General features: G+C 38.0%; 1 protein-coding gene across 1 annotated transcript in view; it reads left to right on the top strand.

The window, feature by feature from the left end:
- Window positions 1–22,595, top strand: part of GRIN2A (glutamate ionotropic receptor NMDA type subunit 2A) — a 183,281-nt gene that overhangs the window by 79,248 nt on the left and 81,438 nt on the right. The window lies entirely within an intron of this gene.

A 22,595-nucleotide genomic window follows, 5' to 3' on the forward strand; every position in this document is an offset into this window, starting at 1 on the left:
TTGAATATTTTCATTTGTTTTAGTAATGAAAGTAGATTTAATATGAATTTACTCTTTACATCAAAAGATCATACTATCAATTTCCTTGCTGGAGAGAGGTGGTCTTGGGATACCAGTTGTCTGCTGTCTTTTACAACCATCCCTCTCTGCAGACAGGTTGTCTGACTTTCAGCCAAGTTGGCAATGATGAACTAAGATGATCTGAGTTTTAATGGTGCTTGGAGGTACATGCACATCTCAAGAGTGTTGTGTGCTCAACGTACACATAATAATTACATCATTTTGATTTTTGTAATTCTGAGGCTCATGCTTTCTTATCTTGTAGTCCCATTTTGTCATTATCTACAATTAACTTCAAAGCTCCTTGCAGTGGTTCAAAGAACACCTATAATTAATTGCGTCAAGCATCTAGCATACCTTAGGTATAAAATAAATGGTAATAGTGGGTATCAATTGACAGTCATAGGGACTTTATGATCTCTGAAGCTGAACTCATCAGAGGGTGAGAGCGAAGAATGAGGGGGACTTTCCAAAGCAAAGTCTAGGGATATTGGCTTTGATTGTACCGTCCCACTTCTGGGGGTGTATAAAGAGCTTGAGGCTCTGCGGTTGCAATTTGGCATCTTTCACAAATGCTGTTTTGACAACAAAGGCAACTATGTGTGGGATTCATCTTCTCTCTGTAGCCTTTATGTGCTTAATTCCCTGCGTGTCAGAATGTACTCTGTGTGCATGCTTTCACATTTATTGTATTTGTTGGATCTGTTGAAATGATGCATGTAGGTAAAGTTAGTTGTGCGTAGTATTTTTCTCAGAGGAATACTGACACTTAATTATTAAACATAGAGTGCTTTGTGAAAATACCATATATGTTAGGAATGTACAAAGGCCTGGATCTCAAAGGAATTTGGGCTCCTATCTCTCTTTGATTTAACGGAACTGGGTACTGAAATATCTTTGAGAATTTGGGTCTGGTGCTCTTGGGACATTTTACTCCTGCTGTGCATATAGCCATGGAAACACCATTCAGCTTTTGTAGGAACTATTCTTCTGTAGAGTGAATTAAACCAAATATTTTATTCTTGTAAGGCACTTTCTTCCTATAGGAGAAAGAATTATAAGCTCTTAGCAGTGCAAAGCATTGAGTTAGAAGTATCAAAGGAAAAAGATGAGGATAGATGGTTTCTTTGACAGTTTTGTCTCCCTGCTGTGCCAAGTGACAGCCAATGTCTTATATTAGAGGAAGGCTTTCCACACTGGAAATGGTGGCATGGAAATTCTCTCATTTGGCCTGAGCTAAACCATAGCTGATCCTGATGCTGCTTCATGCTGAGGGCCGTTTAAAATACTGTAGATCCAAAGATAATGGGATTCATTCAATAGCCAAGTGACACTGGGACCAATGTGAGATTTTCTTTAATACTCTAAATAATACTTTGAATTATTTACTTGAATGTTAATTATTTGAATGGTCTTTTGTGGAACAAAAAGTGAATGTGATCTATTTACTGTTAACCTGGTTATGATGGACGGTTTGGCTCTAACACCGCTCTCTAAAATTTCAAAGCCATTATTCATGGAAAAGTTAGATTTAATATTAGAAGAGAACAGCAAAAAGCACTCCTAATGAAATTAAATCTCTAGTCTCAGCTGGCTGTGTATCTGGAAAAAACTGCTACATTCAGCATTTAGTCATGGGAGAGTAAATTATTCTAATTTTATTTATTGATTGAAGCAAAGCTAAGTTAAGCTAATATCATATTAAATTCTTGCACTGTTCAGCATTAATGTAGTGTTTTTTGTAAAAGCACAGATAAATATGAAGGTGTCTTCTGAAATTCTGACAGAATATTCTGACTGTTTTACAAACCTAGCCAAAATAACTTATGCAGCCATTAAAAAGGATTGCAGAGGCACTATTTTTTAAGACTATCATGGAGGTTACTACCTGTCATGGGCACTTACTACTTGTATTTAAAATTTATCCTTTATGATTTTTTTTTTTCCACTAAGAATGTGTGTAGACAGGATTATGTATGTAAATCAGCAGGTATGCTTTGAGATTGGCAATTTTAGCTGGTGGACTATGGTTGAGTACCATGATTGGGATCCTGGGAGAGAAATATAGAGAGTATTGAAGAATAGTTGTTTTCCACTTTTCCACATGTGAAAATATGGCAAATCAATAACTCTCCAAATGAGTTTTAAATAGCTGAGTTGAATAAAGATTTATCTATACATGTTCTCATAATGAAAGTTAGATGAAACCTAATTGTTCTTGTGTGCACATTTCCACCTAATTTTTCAAGCAGAATGTAAAGAATCTGGAGTGTTAAATGGAGAGAGCAATTCATTGTTCACCGTCGGGAAGAGACAGGTACATTCTTAAAATCGTGATTTCCTTGTTCAGTGTACGTTGCTAAGTGGCAACATTTGCTTATTGATTTGGATAACCTGATGGGGGTACAAATACATGGAAGACTTCAGGGAGGGAAAAAAAAAAACCTTTTTTTTTTTGTACATATATATTATCCACTATAATGGAAAATAACAGGGAACGAAGTACTAAAAGGACAATGATCCAAGACTAAGATGCCAGCAAGAGAACAGAATTGCAAGGCTTTCTTAGCAAGAGATTGCATTCCTGCTGCAGATCTGGTGACTTCTTAAATTTTGTGTGTCTGGATTTCTTTTGGCTTGCAGCGTCATCTTGAACTTTGGTTATATTGAATTGTTGGGCAGCCAAATCAAAGGTGTAATGATACTGTAATGCTATAATTAAAACTTAGTGCATAGCAAGCGTATTAAATTGCACTAATTGCTTCTATTAATAGTAGTAAATCTATAAAAAACATGATATTATTACTTTTTATTTTATTTAATATTACTTGTTACTACATTATAGTAGTTATATATATGAGATAAATAGTAATAAATAACTTAGGTAACATTAAATTAAATTAAAAAACTGCAGGCTCCTGGAAAGAATGTTAGTTTTCCCTGGTGGTAAATCAGAAGCAAATCTGACTGTCACTGAAGTTGCTGAAAACTTCTTGAATTTACATAGGACCTGAGTTGAAACCTGGCTTTTTAATATTTAGTTCTTGTAAAGGCTGAGGGAAATTCTTTCAGTAGGTGATTTTGATTCTCTAACGCATTTATTTTTGTGACTTGAAATTAGCCAGAATTGGTGGTGAGCCAAAAGGAGGAGAGAGGTTCTAAATAATCTCTTTGCTTCTCTAGTTTACATTTTAAAGGAAATAAATGCATGAAATTAGGGCTGCAGTTCTCAGGTCTGTCTCTGCTGAAGAAGTACTGAGGCTGGTGCTGCGCAGAGAGGTGTGGTAGCAAGCAAAATTTGATTATCTATGAAGGTGGGAGATTACGTGCCATGTCAGTGAGTCATGCTCTCAAGCCCTCTCAGGAGGAAGAAGCAGGCTGAGAGGCAGCTTCTTGAGCCTGGGTGAAGTTTATCTAGTGCCTAACCTTCAGCCAGGGCACTGCCTAGTGCTGTTTAGATGTTTGGATTCTGAGTTTAAAGTATCTGGTTAGTGAAGAGCAGGACAAAGATGGGAGTGACTTAGGGCACTTTCATCTTTAATTGAGAACCTGCTTTGTCTTTTTCTTGATCCATTACAAAATTTGGCTATCCTGGAAGCATCCTGACCTGTACAGGCCAGTGTAATAGAGTTCTGTGCCAAGAATTTTCCATGTATCTGCAACAAATACTGCGTGTTAACTCACTCTACGATCATGATCATCTAATCAGTGATACTTTTTGAATCTGAAAATTAAATGTTCTTGTTTGCTAAAGAAATTGCAATTCCAGTTAGACAATTTATCTTAATCTACAAGGGACAGATAACTTGGCATGTGCCATTTTTTCATCAAACAAAAGTGATCATGGAAGTTACTGTGCGTGATATGCAGGTTGATATTCAAGGCAGACCTTTAAGATGGATGTTCCTAGCTAGAACTTTCCCTATGCAGTGAAATTCCCAGAGAAGACCCAAGTGGTTTTAAACATAAAGCGAAGATTTATTGTAATAAGTAGAGTCTTTTTTTTTTTTTTTTTAACTTGCTAAGTAGCAGAAACTTGAAAGGGCTGGGTAAGAGAGAACAGAAATAAAAAAGGTTTATACACCATTCTCCCATGCCTGCTCTGTTTTTGCAGGCAAGTGGAAGAGTGGCTCAGAGAGGGCATGGATTCTCCATCCCTGGAGATATTCAGAACTGACTGTTCAAGGCCTTGAGCAAATTGCTTTAGTTGGACCTGGTTTGAGCAGATGGTTTGACTAGATGATCTCCAGACATTTCTTCCTACCTGTACTGCTGTATGGTTCTGTGTCCTAGCTACCATGTTTCATGCTAGTTAGCTCAGCTCAAAGACTTTCTGAATTGCAGTGAGCTCTAGCCAGTCCTTTCTGGTCCTTAGAAAGTTTTTTCCATCCCTTCTATACCCTGGGTGCGTGTACACTCTTGTCTGTGCTTCTCCAAGCTGTTGCCTTTCAGCTCTTTGCTGTGACTTTCTTGTTATTGCCCCCTGTGGTGTCTCAAACTTTTGTCCTTTGTTGCTGCTCAGTTGCTTCCCAAAAGTAGACACAATCTCCTGTCCTTTCCAGGTTATTCATCCTGCCCAACCATTTCTAAGTGGAACATCATAAATAACTGAGGATGCACAAAGATGAAAACAAACCAAATGGATACTGTCTGTCCTGGTAGTCCATGCCCCCATGCCCCTGTTAAAGGGCTTAGCAAGTAGAGCTGGAATGAAAAAGTCAGGATTTTTCTATCATAAGGTGTGCGGCATCATCAAATCCCTTACTCCATAAAGCAGCCTCATCAGGGTGAGCATGACTGTGGTCAGTATGATCTATAGTGGCAACTATGGAGTTAAATGGAGAAAGAGGGAGATCAAAAAGGAAGATGTTATCATTGGTTGATCTTGTGGTTGATCTCATTGCTGAAGTAGCTGATCTAGTCCTAGTTTGACACAGTTGTCCACAAATCACTTCTCTAAGATTCCGTTACTCCACTTTGTTTTCCAAAACAGGATAGTTACAGACAGATGTATTTGGGATAAACTCTATGTCTAGGAAGCATTCAAGCAATGTAATGCTGGGTTTATGGAAAGCCTGTAAATAAGCTTTGAGCACTCCAGAAATCACTGTTATAGCTCAGTGCACATGGGGTTCAAAAGAAAGTGGTGCCCACAGACATCCGCAACAGGCTTTTTTTGCTGGAAAGAACATTTTTGTTCGTCTCAAATGAGGACTGGATCCATGCACATGTCATTTGGGAGCTATGTCTCTCTTCCACTTCTAATTAAAACAACTCATTTAAAAGAGTAGAAATTTAATTTTCTCTCCATTATTTCTAAAAAGCCCAAAAGTGATTTCTATCATAGCCTTTTAATGACAGAAGAAAATGCATCCTGCAAATCAGCACGATGTGAGAGAAACTGTTTTTACTAATATAAAGGTAATTTTCCAGATAATGTTGAGTCTGACTAGGTCATTTCTCACCCAAGGAAGCATCGTGCCAGGAGATTCTAATTGGGTCCCTCACGGGTCTAGAAATTAAGGATCACTTTGTTTATAGTCTTATGAAGAGGTTTGCACCCTTTCTGTCAAAGATAACAGATGAGCACTTGCCTTCCTTCCATTATCAGAAGTGGATGCTTTCTAGTGCTGGTTGTCAACCAGCTAAACACTCAAGTGTTTACTGTGAAGCTATAAATTTAAACTTAAATTTGGAATCTCAGATTCTTAAAGTGTGGATTTGTCATGTTTTGAAAATGGTGTGTCAAATGAAGAAAAAAATGATTTTTTTTTCCACTTATTGTTCATATATACCAATCTGCAAGTTTTCATATGCATTTATAAAAGCTGACAAAAGTTGGAATGATCTGTAGTTTAATTCAATAAAACAGAATGTATCAGTACTTGGTTAATAAACTTCAGAACATATTTGAGTTAGATTTGGAAGTACCCGTGAACATATGCTGGCTCTGGGATTGTCCTTCGTCTGTTAAACTCTAGTAACACTTCCTCCACGTGCCCTTTTCTGGTGACAGTATCTGATCTTTTGGGTTGTTTTTCCTGAGAAAAGTTTGAATAGGTGAACTTTTTTCAGATCATTAGTGGTGGTGAATGTGATGTATGATTGTAAGAAAAAGGTGTCTGTATTTTGGAGAAAGATGCTCCTAATGTGATGATAACCCTGATGGGATCCATCATAGATCTAGAATTTAACAAATCATTTAGTTTAAAGTCTTATGGAAGGAAGGGGTTTTCATAACTTATGTAGCATAAAAAGATGAGTATTGGCTTTCCTTCTGTTATCAGAAGTGGGTGTTTTACAGTCATGGAAGTTGACCAGTGTTAGAATTGCTTGGGATTTTGGATCAGGCCTTGACTGTTTTAAGAGTTTACTTCTAGAAAGCTGCTAGAAATATTATTCTGGAAATTGAAATCTTTAATTTCTTAAACAGCACTAAGGGAAGGAACATCCTTGGAATCTTATGCGTGCATTTGTATTCTTGATCTATAGGATTCGTTATGAAATTTGCTACTTCTTTCTGTGGTATTTCATCAATTTGCCTATGTGCAAGTGTAGTAAAGCTAAGTTAAACTTCTATCAGTACATAGGGCATTACTGACATGAGAGACAGGGATGAAAGCACTGTGGAAGAATTGTAGCCTGAAGAAAATTTCAGCCAGTCCACCTTCATTAATTTTAAATGGCCTTGGCAAGTCTGAGGTGTAATCTGAAAAGAAATTTGGAAGGCAGCAGGGTTGTGGAAAGGGAACAGGGATAGGAGGAGGATTTGTGGTCCATGTTGGAGAGGGAATGGATGCTGAACCCAGAACATGAGCTGGGTTCTGAGGAAAACAAAACAAAATAAAATGCTTTATCGCTGCTACCTTCATCAGAAGTCTTCAGAACATCAATTTAGTTTAGTATCGTTCTTGTAGTGCTTAATTCGGCTGATGGATAAATTACTCATAATGTTCTTATGGTAGTAAGTGAACCAGAAATCACTATCCCTGTCCTCTAGTGGAGAATAATTGAAATAGTTTTGGTATTATAAAAACTTGCTTGATTAAAATAAAGTCTGATATTTAAGCTTTTAATGACTGCAGAAGTAAATGTCTTCGGCTCTGCTGTGGTCTCTTAGTTTCTCCAAATTACTCATCAACTATTAAGGCATCACTTACTATAATGGAGTAAGTATGGCATAAGGAATATTTTGTTGACATATGTATATGAGTATATGTATATAAACATAAGGGTATTTGTATATATGTGCATTGTTTATATTATACATGTTACTATTTGTATTGTTTATATTTAGTTGTTATTATAAGAATTAAAATCCATAACTTTGTTCTCGAACAGAGCTTTTTATTATATGGTCTCTAGGTATTGGATGCAACTGTACCTAAATATGTGTAATGATGTCATTTGGAAAAGAGTGAAAGAGTACTGCAGGGACCTGAACAATTTTATGAACATTTAGAAGGCAGAACTTGGTCAGGGAACTTTAGGGGAGGAGAATTTGGTCAAGGAACAGATTACTCAAGAGGTTCTTGTACTTGTACAGTCTTTACTTTTAGTCCTATAGTTCCAGTCAGCTGATAACACTTATTTATAACTCAAATTAATTGGATACTGGTGAGCATTATATTAGGCAAGAGGGAAATAAGATAATGATGCCTGATGAGCTGTCAGGACTTTATGTCACAGCCATCACCAGTGCTTGTCCGGAAGCTGGTAGGCATTTTGTGATCTGTTTTGGTGGAAGTGGTATTTGTTATTCTTTTGGCTTATTTTCTTGATGTACTTCTAAGTGGATGTAGTTCACTGAGCATGTTCAGTTGGTTGCATTGACTCTTTGATTGCATCATCAGTCTTTGTTCTTAACATTCCAGGTTTTCTTTATTTTCTGCAAAGATATTAAGAATTAAATGGCACTTTTTATGTGAGTGCATGGAGAAAATTAGAAGCCTCAAAGGGCAGTGAAAGAGATCTGTGCTGTCTTCTAGTGCAACAGTGTTGCTTGGACTATCTGTTCAGAATATGAAAAAATGATGTCATATCTACGTGCTGGTCAGGAAACACAAAATGAAATAATTATTTGTTGATGCCAAGGTGTTACTCAATGAGAGTGTAAAGCAGGATGAGGCTGAACAGATGATGTGTAATATATTACCTGCAAAAACTGCGTTCAGGAAAAATGGAAAACTTGCATAACTTTTAAGTGTTACCATACATTTAATATTTCCAAACAGTCCTTTAATTCTACAGCTCAGAGACAGAGAATATCAATACTTAGCATCAGTTTATGTAGGAAGATGTGTCGTTTTGAGATAGTCTGCCTGATTTGCTTTTTGGATCGGAATGAGATAAAATTTGTGCTTTGCTTTGTGTTTAGTAATTTGTATCATTATAAATGTGTGCGAGATTCTAAGCACTAGTGAATTTTTATTTGTGTCATTCCAATCTCTAAGTCTAATCTAAACTTTGCAAAAGCTGTAGACTAGCTTAATAAATTTCAGTAGTAGGAGACTAGGTCTACAGTCAAATAATCAATGCAGAAACAGTTGCTTCACTCTAGCCTGCTTGCCTTGCTCCAATCCCAGCAGTGTTTGATGCCGCCCCTCGTAGGGGCTCCAGCCCTGGCAGAGCTGATGATCATTGAACTCTTCATCTACTCCAGTGCAGAGCTGGCTGTTAAAGATGAACGAGGCCCAGAAGCCTGTTTAAGCCAACCTGATTGATTTTGTACTGAAGCAGCCAAAGAGTATTCCCATGAATCATTCCCCCCACTGCACCATGAGGGTGGCAGCTGCCAACACGAGTAACAAACTTGGGTGGAAAGAGGAGAAGGAGAATGGGAAAAATGGGTTAAATTATTTTAAACACAGCTGTTTTTAACGCTAACCATCGTTCATTGGCCTGAGAATTCTGAGCAAAGTCTGCCAAGCTATCTATTCTCATGATTTACAAGATTTCCCAGTTGGTAGATTTTGTAGTATAGAGTATGAGCAATGGCAAAATGAGTTAAGCAGGAGGCCTTAGGGCAGTGTGCTCTCCCAAACTTCGATTAGCAGCTAAAATGTTAGTTCTGAGTTCTAGTGATTGAATCACCAACCTTGCCAAGAAAATAAAGGTAGTTCAAATAGTAATACAAAGACTAACATAATTTGTAGAAAGTTCCATTCAAATGAGATGTTTTGCAGTTAGCTATAAATTGGTAGTGTGATTGCTGTGCCTTCCTCCCAGTGGTTATTTAAATGTCATGGCTTACATGTAAAGGTTTAGATTTGTGTCCCCCTGCCCCCCCCCCCCTTTTTTTTAAACTAGTACAGGCCAAATAGAAATTAGTCAACACAGCCTTGCAAAAACATACCTTAAGATCTTGGTGGATATGAGATCATGATATGAGTCTGTAGAGACAGGCCTCTGACAAGCAGGTGATGAGCATAAAAGAGGTGGAGTTCTGTGATTTGTGTAGTGAAGGGAAAAACGGAAACTGGTTCATGAGTATACAGCCAACTGAATCACGTTCTCTAACCAAACTTTTGCTTCTTTTTCTCCTTTCTTATTTTGAATTTACTCTCAAGAATTGCCAATGGAAGTTTTTCATACTAGAGCAGATGAACCTACATGAGCTTTTAGTTTGGATCAGGAGCACTACTTCTGTGGCAAGTCTCCCCGTTGTCCTAACTTACCCATGCTTTGGGTGGCATCGTGGAGTGGTTGTAGAGTGCTCCAAGTGGATTCGTTTTGTAGAAAACTACATGGGAATTTGTGTTCCATGAGCTCTCCTAGTGCACTCCAGGCACTGACGAGCGTGCAGTCTGCAGGCACGGATGGGAGTCACCTGTAATGCAGTTCCCTCTGTGGATCCACTCCTCTAGGGTTGCTCAGCTTCTTCATGCAGACAACCCACCTTCTGTTCTGCAGATCTACTTTCTTCTCTCTTATTTATTTATTTATTCAATTTGCTCCCCTCTCATACATACACATAGATCAGTATTTCCAGAATATAGTGTGTTTTGGATCCAATTCTACTAATTCTTCGCATGTGAGGCAGTTGTGACATTTAAAGCTTTGAACGTATTCACTACCTGCAGTGCAATCCTAAAGCTGGTCATTGAATATCTGGAGCCTCTCTGGATATTCTGAAGAGTTTTAAGTGCATGGGTCTCATCTTTTTGAATTGGTTGAGAATTAGTCCTAATCTTTCAGCTTCACAGTAAATAAAGGTACTCCTATTTTCATAATAACATCTTCTGCAGCTGGTGCAGCAGGGTGTGTGGGGGGAGGAGGTGTGTGCTAAAGATGTTGTTAGGAAACTGCGAGTGTGTTAGAATAGTTTGGAAACTACCTCACATCCATCAATAGGAATATTCATAAGGGACTCTGTGCACCTAGTCGCAGGCTTCGTGATTGCACTGGCGTGTATTTAACTAGCTATCTGAAAGAAAATGAATGGATGACCAAGTCTTTCATGTAGCGATATTAGCAGTTAGGCCCCTTTATGTCTCTTCTGCTTCTTTGCAGAAGAAACTACAACCATTTTTACCGTTCTGGCTCCTCAAATTCTTCTGCTCATTGTATCTTAATTTATATGAATGAGTTAATGAGAATCTCTCATGCATCCATTTAATCTCCAAATGCACCAATATATGTACTAGCATAATTGCTCAGTCAGGCTCTCGTTTTGATTTAGTTGTCTCATTTTCGAGTAATAATTTGAGTCCTTCCTGTCAAGCAGACAATACTTTTCACTTTATGCTTATTCCTACCATATAACCAAGCATCTGTATATTGCTTTAATGATGCTATTTTTATTTATACTTCAGCCTATGCGTTGTGTTGAATTTTGCTCATGAATACCGCATAAAATCTATTCGTTCTTGAAAGTTTAGATGAGGCCATAAGAAAAACAATTCTTCATAGAACAAGCAAATAGAATATTTTAACTAATCACCACAAGTGGTTTGATATTTTCATAGCAAGCATGAAAATGCTAGTATAGAGTATTTTGTTTCTATGGAGTGACTGTATAATAATAAACTTAATTTCTTTATGAGATTGGTTGAGCACAAATCAAAGGAAAATGTGCTTTTAATCTCTTAGAGGGAATATTATTACTTATCTTCATGGGGATGAAACAGATTTCTTTCAGAATTCTATATGTATTGTATTTTACTGGTTTGAATTTTTTTTTATTGGACTCCACTAAAAGCTATAAATTTTTCAGCTCTGGAAAACCTTTTCTGGGCAGAGGTAAGTTGTAGTTGATCTCATTGCTCTAAATGGGCTAGCTTTCAAATCTATCTAATTTTGGTTCCACAATCAGATCATATGTTATCATTCGATGCACTGAGATAGAATGAGTACAGTCACAGCATATGTATATGTGAACATGTATAACAATGTATTATTGTTCATATGTAGGAGTAGAACAACCTTTGCACCAGACTTCTGGTGACTTGCAAGAGGAGACTAGAAACTATTTCTGTTCAGAAGGTTTGAAGGCATTTCCATGAAGTGTGGTATTCTAGCATGAGCTGTGTTAAATTATTCTACATATCATTGGGGATGAATAAATCTTCCAGAAAGGAAGATGTTCATATTTTACAAAGAAATTAGTTATGCTTGCTTATTCTAAGCCTGTATTCTTTATTACAAAGGAAACTTATTATATATTTGAAAATTGATAGCTGTTGAACACTGCCTTTTATGAACACACATTTTTATAAAACAGTCATTGTGCAAATACAATCTGAAGCAGCAGAGAGATGATTATTGCTGGCTAAGCTACATTACTAAGAATAATGGTTAATTACTGCTGTAATTTAGTGAATTAAACTTTTACTGACCCTCACTGATGCTATCTGAAATCATGTTATTCTTAGTTTAATAATAAAGATGATTAACTTTCTGAAAGTGGGCTATTGTAAAAGGCTTTCCTTAACTGTTTGTGATTTGTGTCTGGTCATCTATCACAATGTATTACTTCTGCTTACTGGCTGACTTTTTAGGTTTTTTTCAGTATTTTTTGAAGGTGAGTATCAATTCAGTGACAGTTGATTTTGTGTTTGTGTCTTCAAGTGAAGGGTGTTTGGTTTAAAATTGGTAAAAATTTCATATTTAATATTTTATATATAGTTACTGGAGCAAGTACAGTGAAGGTCTACTAAGATGATTAAGGTATTGGAGCATCTCTCATGTGAGGAAAGGCTGAGAGAGCTGGGACTGTTCAGCCTGGAGAAGAGAAGGTTCAGGGGGGATCTTACCAATGTATATAAATATCTGAAGGAAGGGTGCAGAGAGGATGGGGCCAGACTTTTCTCAGTGGTGTCCAGTGATAGGACGAGAGGCAACGGGCACAAACTGAAACACAGGAAGGTTCATCTCAACATAAGGAAAAACTTCTTTACTGTGAAGTGTAACAGAGCACTGGAGCAGGTTGTCCAGAGAGGTTGTGGAGTCTCCATCCCTGGAGATATTCAGAAGCCATCTGGACACAGTCCTGGGCAGCCTGCTCTAGGTGACCCTGCTTGAGCAGGGGGCTTGGACTAGATGATCTCCAGAGGTCCCTCCCAACCTCAGCCATTCTGTGATTTATCAAGAATCAGTGACTGTTCACATACTAATTAATAATACACAATCCACAAATAGTGAAACAAAATATCTGTTGTCACCCAGGAAGGACATGATTTGTTTTTTGTTTTTCATTTATTTCTAATGATGTCTCCAGCATGCTGAATGACGTCTCTAAATCTACGTCAGCTCTGGACTGCAGAACTGATTCAGGATGTGTTAGAAATAGCTGACCTGTCAGCAGAAATGCCTTTCAGAGGAGGTGTTGTGGAGGAAAGTTATACTTGTGCAATGCTTAGCAAGTGGTTTGTAGGGTGCAGGAAGCTCAACCCATGGATCAGTAGGTACTTGAACACCCCACCACTCCTCTCATGTGATGCTTTCTGATGTCTACCTTTCTTGACCAGCCTCGTGTTGATGAACAGATATGAATCTGTTCACTTTCCAGTAGCTGTTTGCTCCTTTCCCCCACTACTATTATCTAAGGTCCTTTGCAGTAGCTCAGTGATTTTGAAGTCCTTGGCAGGTTGCCCTGTGGAAGCACAGATGAGAATAACCTCTGCATGCTGTGGGACTCTGTGCCATCCCCTGCAGTATGTGCTTGGTAATACAAACATGGACACTTGTTCTTTGCATGTCCTTCGGTGACATTTTTGTTCCCAGTACATGCTCCTGTCCTGATCTTGAGCAACCAGATTTACTCCCACAGAAATCATTAAGGATCAGAATGGAGCTTCCTCTACATGAGCTTGTTTCTGCTTATTTCTCTGAGATTTCTACTGAACTGACATACTGTTGCAATTGCGGCAAAAAATGTCTGTCCACTGAGAAGAATCACAGATCTCATTAACTTTTATCCAGTCAGGTAGCTGTTTCCTGAAGAGCTTCGTGTGGGGAATGATTCTGTTTTGTGGGGAATAGTATGCAGCAAGCTAGTAAGGCATTATTTTTACATCTCACTTTTCTTTCCCAATCTGTCAATATACTGTGTGGAAGGCCACCACGTTTAGTAGGGATTTAAAAAAATCTAAAACAAGCTGTGTCTTCTCCTGAATACAGGATGATACTTGTTCCAGTGGTCCATTTTCTTTGCACAAAAGAGGGAGATCCAGTTCAGCTTCATTATTCATCTTCATTTAATTATCTGTTAACATAACATGAAATATCATCACCTGGTGAACTCAAAGTCACATTCTTTTTAAAGAGAGAATTATCATTCATGGAAAGGAATACCAGAACTACCTAGTGGGAGCAAAGAGTGCAGCTTTCCTCTGTTTTGCATTTCAACTGTTTTCCCTGAGGTTTCCTTTGGTGAAGTATTTTGCTAAGATTCACATTGATGCTTTATTTTCTCTTCCTTTTCAGTAGTTAAACATGTGACAGTAAGTCATGGCAAGTTTTAGGACAAATCTTAAAGTCTTTATATTAATAAGGCATTTAATCATAGTGGAAATGTTACACAAGTTTGCTGTGAATAGCAAGTATTAGATAGAAAGGGCTAGGATGCTGCTTTCAAATCCCGGTGGTTTTCAGATTGTGGATGTTGGACACTAGAAGATCCATGGGCAATTTCTAAAGGACCTGGGAAAGATAAGCAATCCTATAGTCTGTAAGCTTAAATTTGTTATGCCAAGGTATGATACCAGGAGACACAAACTGAGAGAAATCAAGATACACTAATTTAAGGCAAAGCACACTCCCTTGTGCCTTTTATACTGAAATCTAAGTTGTAATTGCAAGTTTCTTAACAAGCTTTGTTACATAAGCTACCTGAAATGGAATGAGCACTCATCTTTTGTGTGTGGAACTGAAGGCACTTAACAACTTGTAAGAAGAGGTGTTTTGTTTGTTAGCCATTCTAATGCAAAAAACGGTTTCTGAAAGGTTGGCATCTAAATCCCTTTGACATACAGTTCCCTTAATGAAAATGAGCAAGTATCCACACTTCGTATCGGTACTATCTATTTCAGTTAACTGAGTACTTAAATACCTTCTTCAGGACTCGCACAGTGGTGTAAATAAAGCTGGCACTACAGAACGCTGCGACATCCGTGCAGACGCTCTTTTCTGCGTGACTGTACCCAGCTCGTCCTAGGGCTGCAGGCTGCTGAATGCCCTGACTCCCATCCCCTCTGGACGTGAGGGGACTTACCATTTACTTGTGCCACGAGTATTTGAAAATATCTATCAACTATTGCAGTCTATACTGAAACTAGTTTAAAAGGTTTCATGTTTCTTACATATTTTAGAACAATTTTGAAGTTTATTATGCTTTTTGATATGAATATATAGAAGTCATTGATTTGTGTGGTGTTGTAGCTTTTTAGGTAATAGCTGTATGCAGAGTGTTGTAAAATGCGAATAAGCAAAATTTATGACATTAAAAAATCAACATGAATAATATATTTTGTTAGTTATTCATATCCAGTACAAGGGTTACTATGTCTTTCACTTCAAAGTGTAAAGGTATGGTGCAGGTTCAGGAAGATGGCTTCAGTCCTCTTCACACTGTTTTAAACATTGTGCAAACATATTTATGCTTTTTTATAGCTGGAAATGAGATCCTCAAATTGCTACAGCAGTGCAGTATTTACTGTATCTAGTATGAGTGCAAAATCTGTAATCACTTCTAGAGAGAATTACAATGCCCTGTAAGGGCCTGAACTTAGCATTTTGAACATTTCTCTTGAAGTTATGTTTTCCCTCTGATATTGACTGTAAATCCAAACCATACTCTAAATTTGCTTTGCTTTTGCTTGGTGCTTAAATAAGGAATAGTAACTTGAACTAGGCTCTTTCATAGATGAAACAGTTTTACTGTTCATATAAAAAGCTCAGTAATTTAACTATATGTAGGTAAACCTTTTCTGCCCAGAAAATTATTTGCTCATGGGAATAATGCTTGACAAATCTCTTGATGTGCGATATTCTCACAACTAAATAAGTTGATTCATCCTTAAGCAAAAAGCCAAACTGAAAATACAGATTTAAGTACAAATTGTGGGGCCATGTGGGGGAGTCAGAAGTATCTAAAACACATTTTTTTGTCTGCGTGTCTCTATGTTATATTATGTTACCTACCATCCACCATAGAATGCAATATAAAATGCTCATGTGCTTATCTCTTCCGCACACTTACATTGTAAAACTGTTGTATCTGCCTACAGCTGAGTTCACATCCTTCCTCACCGTCCCATGTTCCTTCTGATGTGGACGTGGTAGCTCTGAGTAGTGGACACTTTCCAGCTACTTTAATGCAAAGTATGGGTTTTTTGTTTGTTTGTTTAACAGTTGTGGTTTGGGCCATGATTATTCAAAGACTGCAAAGGATGTCAGAGTGAAACACCATCTGTTGCTGATGTGCTTCTGGTTAGCAGTAAGACTCATTCTAAGAAAAACAGTTGGTTACCGTCTTGGCTTGAGCTAGGGGGATGTGTAAGTATTGATACAGATGATACATCTCAGAAATTTTGTAACTGAAATTGCTTCTGATCTGCTCTTATTGACTGTAAAATGGAAAAAGATATCCATTGCTAGACTGATAGGCTGATCACTCACTTTCAGAAAATATATGATTTCTGTTAGCATAACAGAAGAGCGTCTGTTCTGTGTCATGCGAAGGAACTGTCTGATACGGTATCCTGCATCTTTGCCCAGAGGCCAAAGATGATGCCTAGACAGGAGAATATAAAAAGGACAATTATATATGGTGTTTCCCTTGAGTACCCTCCCTTCTTCAGGTCAGCTCATTGTGCATAAGAGCAGCAGAGCACGCTGAGTATTTTGAAGCACTGCCTTCTAGAAGAATTTAAAAGCAGCATACATGCTTTGGATAAGTTATGATGCATTTGTGACTTTGCCTTCCAAAGGCAGGAGAGTTAAGTTCTCACCTCGTCTCGTTTAGCACCCAGCCTACTTGGGGAATCAAAATGGTTATCTCTTTTTGAAGACTTATTCTCACATGCCTTACCATCATCTTCCTCTGTTACTTGCATATCTCCTACAAATCTCTGCCATGGAAAGCTGATCTGAATGCTCCTTGAACTCCATTTATCCTTTCTCTTAACATTTCTTTCCCATGGGAGCAGCCTGTCTGTTGGTCCTCCCTCGCTGGCCTCTTACTGCTGTACTCCTCTCTTCAGTGCAATGCCGCTAGAGTAGACAAGGTGCACAGAGATGGCCAGTCCGAGAGCCCTGGCTCATAAAGGAAATCACACAGTTACAAGCAGACAATAAAAAGTTAAACCAGCTTTATATTTCTTTTATTTGCTTATTATTTTATATTCACCATTTGGTGAAAGGGGGTGGTGGGGGAGGTTGTTTGTTGCCTTCCTTTTTACTTGTTAGGTGTAGATGTATAGAAATGTCTTAATTAATGGTTTGCTGGCATCTCATCCCAACACAAGTGAGAAGTATTTTAGCATTCAATTTAGACCAAATGTTTTCAGATAAGGAGGTGATGTCTAAGGCATTTCTGTTGATATTTAATGATGCATATCTTTTTATATAATGTGTGGCATTTGTGCACAAATTTACAGTACACACTGTAAGTAATCGGACTCTTTGGCCTGATTCAGGTGCCACTGAAATCAGTGGTAAATTGTTACTTATTCTGAATATAAGACTGGATTCTTGGCTGTAGTGTTTTTAAATGTGAATGTAGGTCAGTAAAGTTTTGATCCTGTTTACCCGACTAACAAAGTTTGGATGGTGTTGGTTTTAAACCTCCAGTGGCAGCAAGTGTATGAAAAACCTTTCCATAAATGTGTCTGATTTATGAGCTGGGTGTGAGCAGTGTGTTATACAGGATTTTCCTGCACAGTTTTTGTACTAGATGAGATGTAAAATTCAAGCAGAGAATTGTACTTGTTCTCAACCACTCTAAACTACTTGTTCAGAACCACTCTTTCCATAGGCTAGTGGTATCAGATACATATCTAAATTATCCTATCTGATATCACCTTGTAGTTCACTGAAATGAGGTATTGCCTTTGATAGCAAATAGCTAGAATGAACAGTTGTTCCCAGGGGATGAATTACTGCAAAGCATTGATCACTGAAGATTTGCATAATCTATTCAAGCAACTTATATTTTTTGATTCCACAGCAATAGTCATGTAAATGCATGAAATTTTGCTTAGCTAAGATATTACCATTAAATATTTAAATATTACCAAAAAAAATATTACCAAATCTACTCATTTTAATTTAGCAGGTACCTAAAATGATGTCAAGTGAATTGGACTCTATCCTAGTGAGTTCTGTGCATGGAATGCTATTTTCTGTGCATATGTTTAAAGTTATGGATGGGTTAGAGCAAGAGAGATTTGGGTGACTGATTTTGGAAAAAAAATTGAATCATGCTCTTAATCAGACAAAATGTGATCATTACACTTTTTAAAGACTTATTACATAACCCTTTCAGGCATTAAATTCTATAAGGCTAAACACTTAGAATAAATCTGTATGTGTTGAAAATTTAAAAAAATAAAGATTAGTATGCTTCAGTTTTCATTGAAAAAGGAAGATAAAATACTGCTTTTTCATTTGTTTCCTTTTTTGGAGTTCCTTAGAGATTTACATTCTTTCCTTGTGTCAGAGAGGTATCTATCTATACTGTAACTTAGCTGTTAGTGTTTTCTTTTGATACCAGACAGTTAAACTCCATGTACAACATTGCTTCCAGTAAGCGTGCCTGTTAACAGCAGGATTGCTTTAAAGATTTATAATTAGAACTAACAAGCTACTCCAAAAAATAATACAAGTAACTAAATTAAATGCTTTGATTTTATATCCATTACAGCTCCCCAAATTGCCCATGAATCAGTAGAAGCTCACCTCTGATGGCCTTAAGGGAGGAGATGTGGTTCAAACTAAATGAACGAATTCATTTGATAGATAATTCTTTATAGCTCTTGAGGAAGGTGTGAAAATCCACATAGCCTGGCATGTTGTTTTGGTAGTAAAATACGCAGTTGCTCAATATTAATAAGAAACAGTGTAAACAGTGGCAAATAAAGCCCTAGTATGAATCTAAGAGAGCAGAGTGGTGGAGCTGCATAGGCTATATCCCAAGATTTTTATTTCTTTTCAGAGGCCTAGGTGACTCAGCTGGCTGGGATCTTTCATTCATCCTATGTTATTAGGGCGTTTTATTTCCAGAGGAGGTGAATTATGCGTTCCAAGGAGCTAAGAGTACTAGGAGAGGAAAGTTATCTGGCATGTGCACTTCGTGTTCATTGTGGTTCTGGAATACCCTTTCCTCAGATGCCCGCATCCATTCCTGCTGGATTTCCATGCACTTTGTCCTTCTGCCAGGCTAGTTCACAGGCTCACTGAGGTCCTCTCTTAGTGTTTTTTATTTCTATTCCCAAGTGAAATGCTTTCTATGGTTCTGCCAAAATTAGGTTTTGTGTTTCTGAAAAAAGTTATGGCTTTTATTATTTTTTTCAACAAAAGAAAATAGAAGCAGTGTAATTCTGACCTACTGTACCATCAATCTTAAAAAAATCATCAATTGAGCCTGAAAAGTAAAGGAATTTGGGAGTGAAGTTTTCTGCTACTGAGTTTATCACATGCCAGTGTTCTCTGGAGTTACGCTTTGATTCTTTTCCCTACAACCATGAAAACTAGAAAGCTGCTTTAAAAAAAAAAAAAAGCACTAAAAGCACTATACTTATGATTTTTATTTTTTACAATAACCTGACTCTAGAGAGGGCCCTGCATTCCCCTTCCTGCCCTCCAAAAGGTAAACTGGATTGTGGTAAAATCATGATAGGTGACAACACTTTAAAACTTTTCCAGTTTTGGTTTGGGGTTTCTGTCTGCCTCATTTTATAGCATCATTTTGTGTGAATTATTTTTCGTATCCAGATGGGTAACCTCTACAGGACAGATCATCATCAGTTTGTTCTGAACTTTCTCAAGTTTCTGTGCTGAAAACAGGAACAGGACCCATTTTCTTCTAATTCTCTCACCACGACTTTGTTGAGATGTACCAAATGTGAATTGCCGGCAGATTACTGTTTGCATGCAGCAGAAAGCCAATTACTTTTAGCAGTATTGCTGTAGTGTCTTCATAACAATTGCCTTCTCGGTCTTTGAAAAGTCATTAACTTTCCTGGTTGCCTTCCAGTTGTTTGTAACAACTGGTTGAAGAGTTGTCAGTGAAAGGACAGACACTCAAGAGCACTCTAAGTGAAGTCAGGTGTTCCCTGAGGTGTCAGATGTACTGAATGATTAATTTAAAGTCAGTTTCCATGGAAAACTGGCTCTTTCTGGCCTCTTCAGAAGACTATTTACTTGCATCATTTTTACTGCTAACCTGACTAATTACATGAAAGCTGAAGGACACTGGTTGTATAAACCATGAGAAAACTGGACACTTAAATATGAATATTGTGAAACATTTATCTGCGGTCATGACACAGAACATAAGAGCAATAATATTAAGCTGTCATCTATGCAATAAAAATTATCCTACTTGCTAACTAGTTCATGCACTAGGTCACCTGCATTTTTCAATATTTGTTTTCATGGTGAAATACTTATAGGAAATGAGCAACTCTTGTAGGAAACTCCCCCTCTCTGTAGGGAAAAATATTTTAGGATAGTGCTAACAATTTACACTGATGCTCAGCACCATTTCCAGGTCCTGTGTGAGTTAGGGTGATCTGATTTTGTGAACCTACAAAGCAAATATCATTTGCCTGAAAATCCTATTTAGTTTCCCCTCTCTTCCCTGCAGGCATCAGTGTTCTGCTGCTTCTTAGGTGCTGGGATTCACTTTCACCCCAAAGGCTGTTCAACAGCCTTTACTCATCCATGTTGTTATGGTGCAGCCGGCTCCACGTGGCCTTTTTGTAGGCCCACACGAGCCAGTTTTGCTCCCCTTCAGTGGGATATTCCCAGTTCTTAAGTACCTGGAGAGGAAACGAACCACGTGAGCATGTAGCATGTTCCCAGCAAAGGCGTTCTGTTAGTCTGTAACAGCAGAAGCTGAAAATTATCTAGAAAGAATGCATGTTGTGAATAAACATTTCATTGAATGACCACACGAAAATCCCTGCTGGGTTTGCATGAATCTTTGTGTCTTATTTACCAGGTTCAATCACAGGCTTGTTGATATCATTTCAAATTTTCAAAGCATTTTTTACTTACATGTCCTGGTTGAACAGGAGCTCAGATTGAGACTCCACAATTTCCAGTGTTTGACCAACCTGTGAATGCTTGGTGTGGAAAACCCAGGTGGTGTGCTCCAGCTCCAGGACTGGTTGGTTTCATGATCACTGTGCAAAATTAGTTTCCGTCCATAATTAAATTACATTGTTTCAATGTGGTGACATGTTGTGTTACTTTGATTCATTAGACATGACACTATGTCATTTGAAGAATGCAAAGGATCTAAAAACAGTTTTGATAAGGGTAAAACTAATAACAAACTTCAGCTGTCATAGCAGGCTCAGATAGGCCAAAAGGTAGTATAAAATGAAATATATATATATATAAAATTCTGTTAACTAGCAAAATTCCTCGGGCAAAACCATGTTCTGAAAATACAGAATCTGCTAAAAGACCAATCCCTACAGGCTCCCTTTAGAAATGGGAGAGAACATGCTTGATTAAGCTGCTGCTAACCTTTCAAAATCCCACTTCTGTCTCTATTGCTTGAAATAATAAAATGTCAGATGTTGGAAAGCTGTAATATACTCCCTTTCATGATACTTCCTTTTTCTAACCTGAGTTTGCCTCAGACTTTGCAAATTTTAATTAAAAAAAAAAAAAGTCAACTCTCCCTTCATCCTTTCAGTGGACCTTTATGCATTTTGTGGGCTGCACATTTTCACCGGTTAAATTACAAAGTAAGAAATTTTCAGATGGTCTTGATCTTCCTGGTAACAAAGGATGAAGCACAAAGAGTCTTTAAGGTATATGTAGGCAGATTTGGTGAACATGATAAAATCTTTGCCATCTGCCAGGATGGGGAGGACTGCTTGCTGCATCCACGGGCTGGCCGCGCTTGCTGCAGGCCCCTGCCCTGCCGCCGGCTCTGCAGCGGCACCTCAGCATCTCAGGGGATGAGTCAGGGCCCGGGTCCACCCAGGGAGTCCAGGGAGCCCATTGGGGTGGCAGTGGACAGGCAGGCGATCCCTGCCGGCCGGGATCTTGTGTGTTTTTTACCACGTGTAAGACTGGAGAAGTGATAGGTTCTAGGGGAGCAAGTTTCTTCTGGTATTTGGCAATTAGATTAGTAAATTATTCCCGCGCTTGCATGTTGCTCTGCTTTGCCTGAAAGCACATCACTTTGTATAATTTCCCCCCAAATTGCTCCCATGGTGATGACGGGGGAGTGCTCTCCCTGGGCGCCTCTGTGAGATGTTTGCATTGGGAGTAGCATGTTCTATAATGTAAATGAATAGAGGCGGTAATTTAATAACTTAAGACGTTAGAAATGTGCAGGGTGTCTTAGGAGGAAAGGTTTTCCTTTCAGCTCCTCCACTTCAGTGTTTGCATTTACTGAAAGTTTTCCATGGATCTGTACAGTGCCACAACAGAGGAACGATACGCCTGAAACCTAGATATTAATGGCAGCTAAACATGACTTACTACGCTTTTACCTGAGGATCGTTACGGGTTACATTTCAAGTAATCCAAGAAAACTGGTACCAAGGTAACTTGGTACTGCAAAATACATTATTTATTTATATTTGATATTGGTACAAATAATTTCCTTCTGTATTTTTTATGTGATGATAAAATATTCAGCTTAAACTTATGACTAATCTCTGGTTTTCAGTTTTTCATTCTTCCTAAGCATGCCAAATAACTACTGCAATTCACTAAACAGGAAACAGTTTGCATTGTAAATACAGACCTACCATCGCATGCTTTAAAACTGTTATAAAAATGTAATATTTAAGCTACAGTGGCACAAGATAGGAGAAAAATCACTGTTTGCAGGATCGCTATGTAAG

The sequence above is a fragment of the Apteryx rowi genome, unplaced genomic scaffold, assembly GCF_003343035.1.
Source record: "Apteryx rowi isolate R43461 unplaced genomic scaffold, aptRow1 scaffold_105, whole genome shotgun sequence".
NCBI lineage: Eukaryota > Metazoa > Chordata > Aves > Apterygiformes > Apterygidae > Apteryx > Apteryx rowi.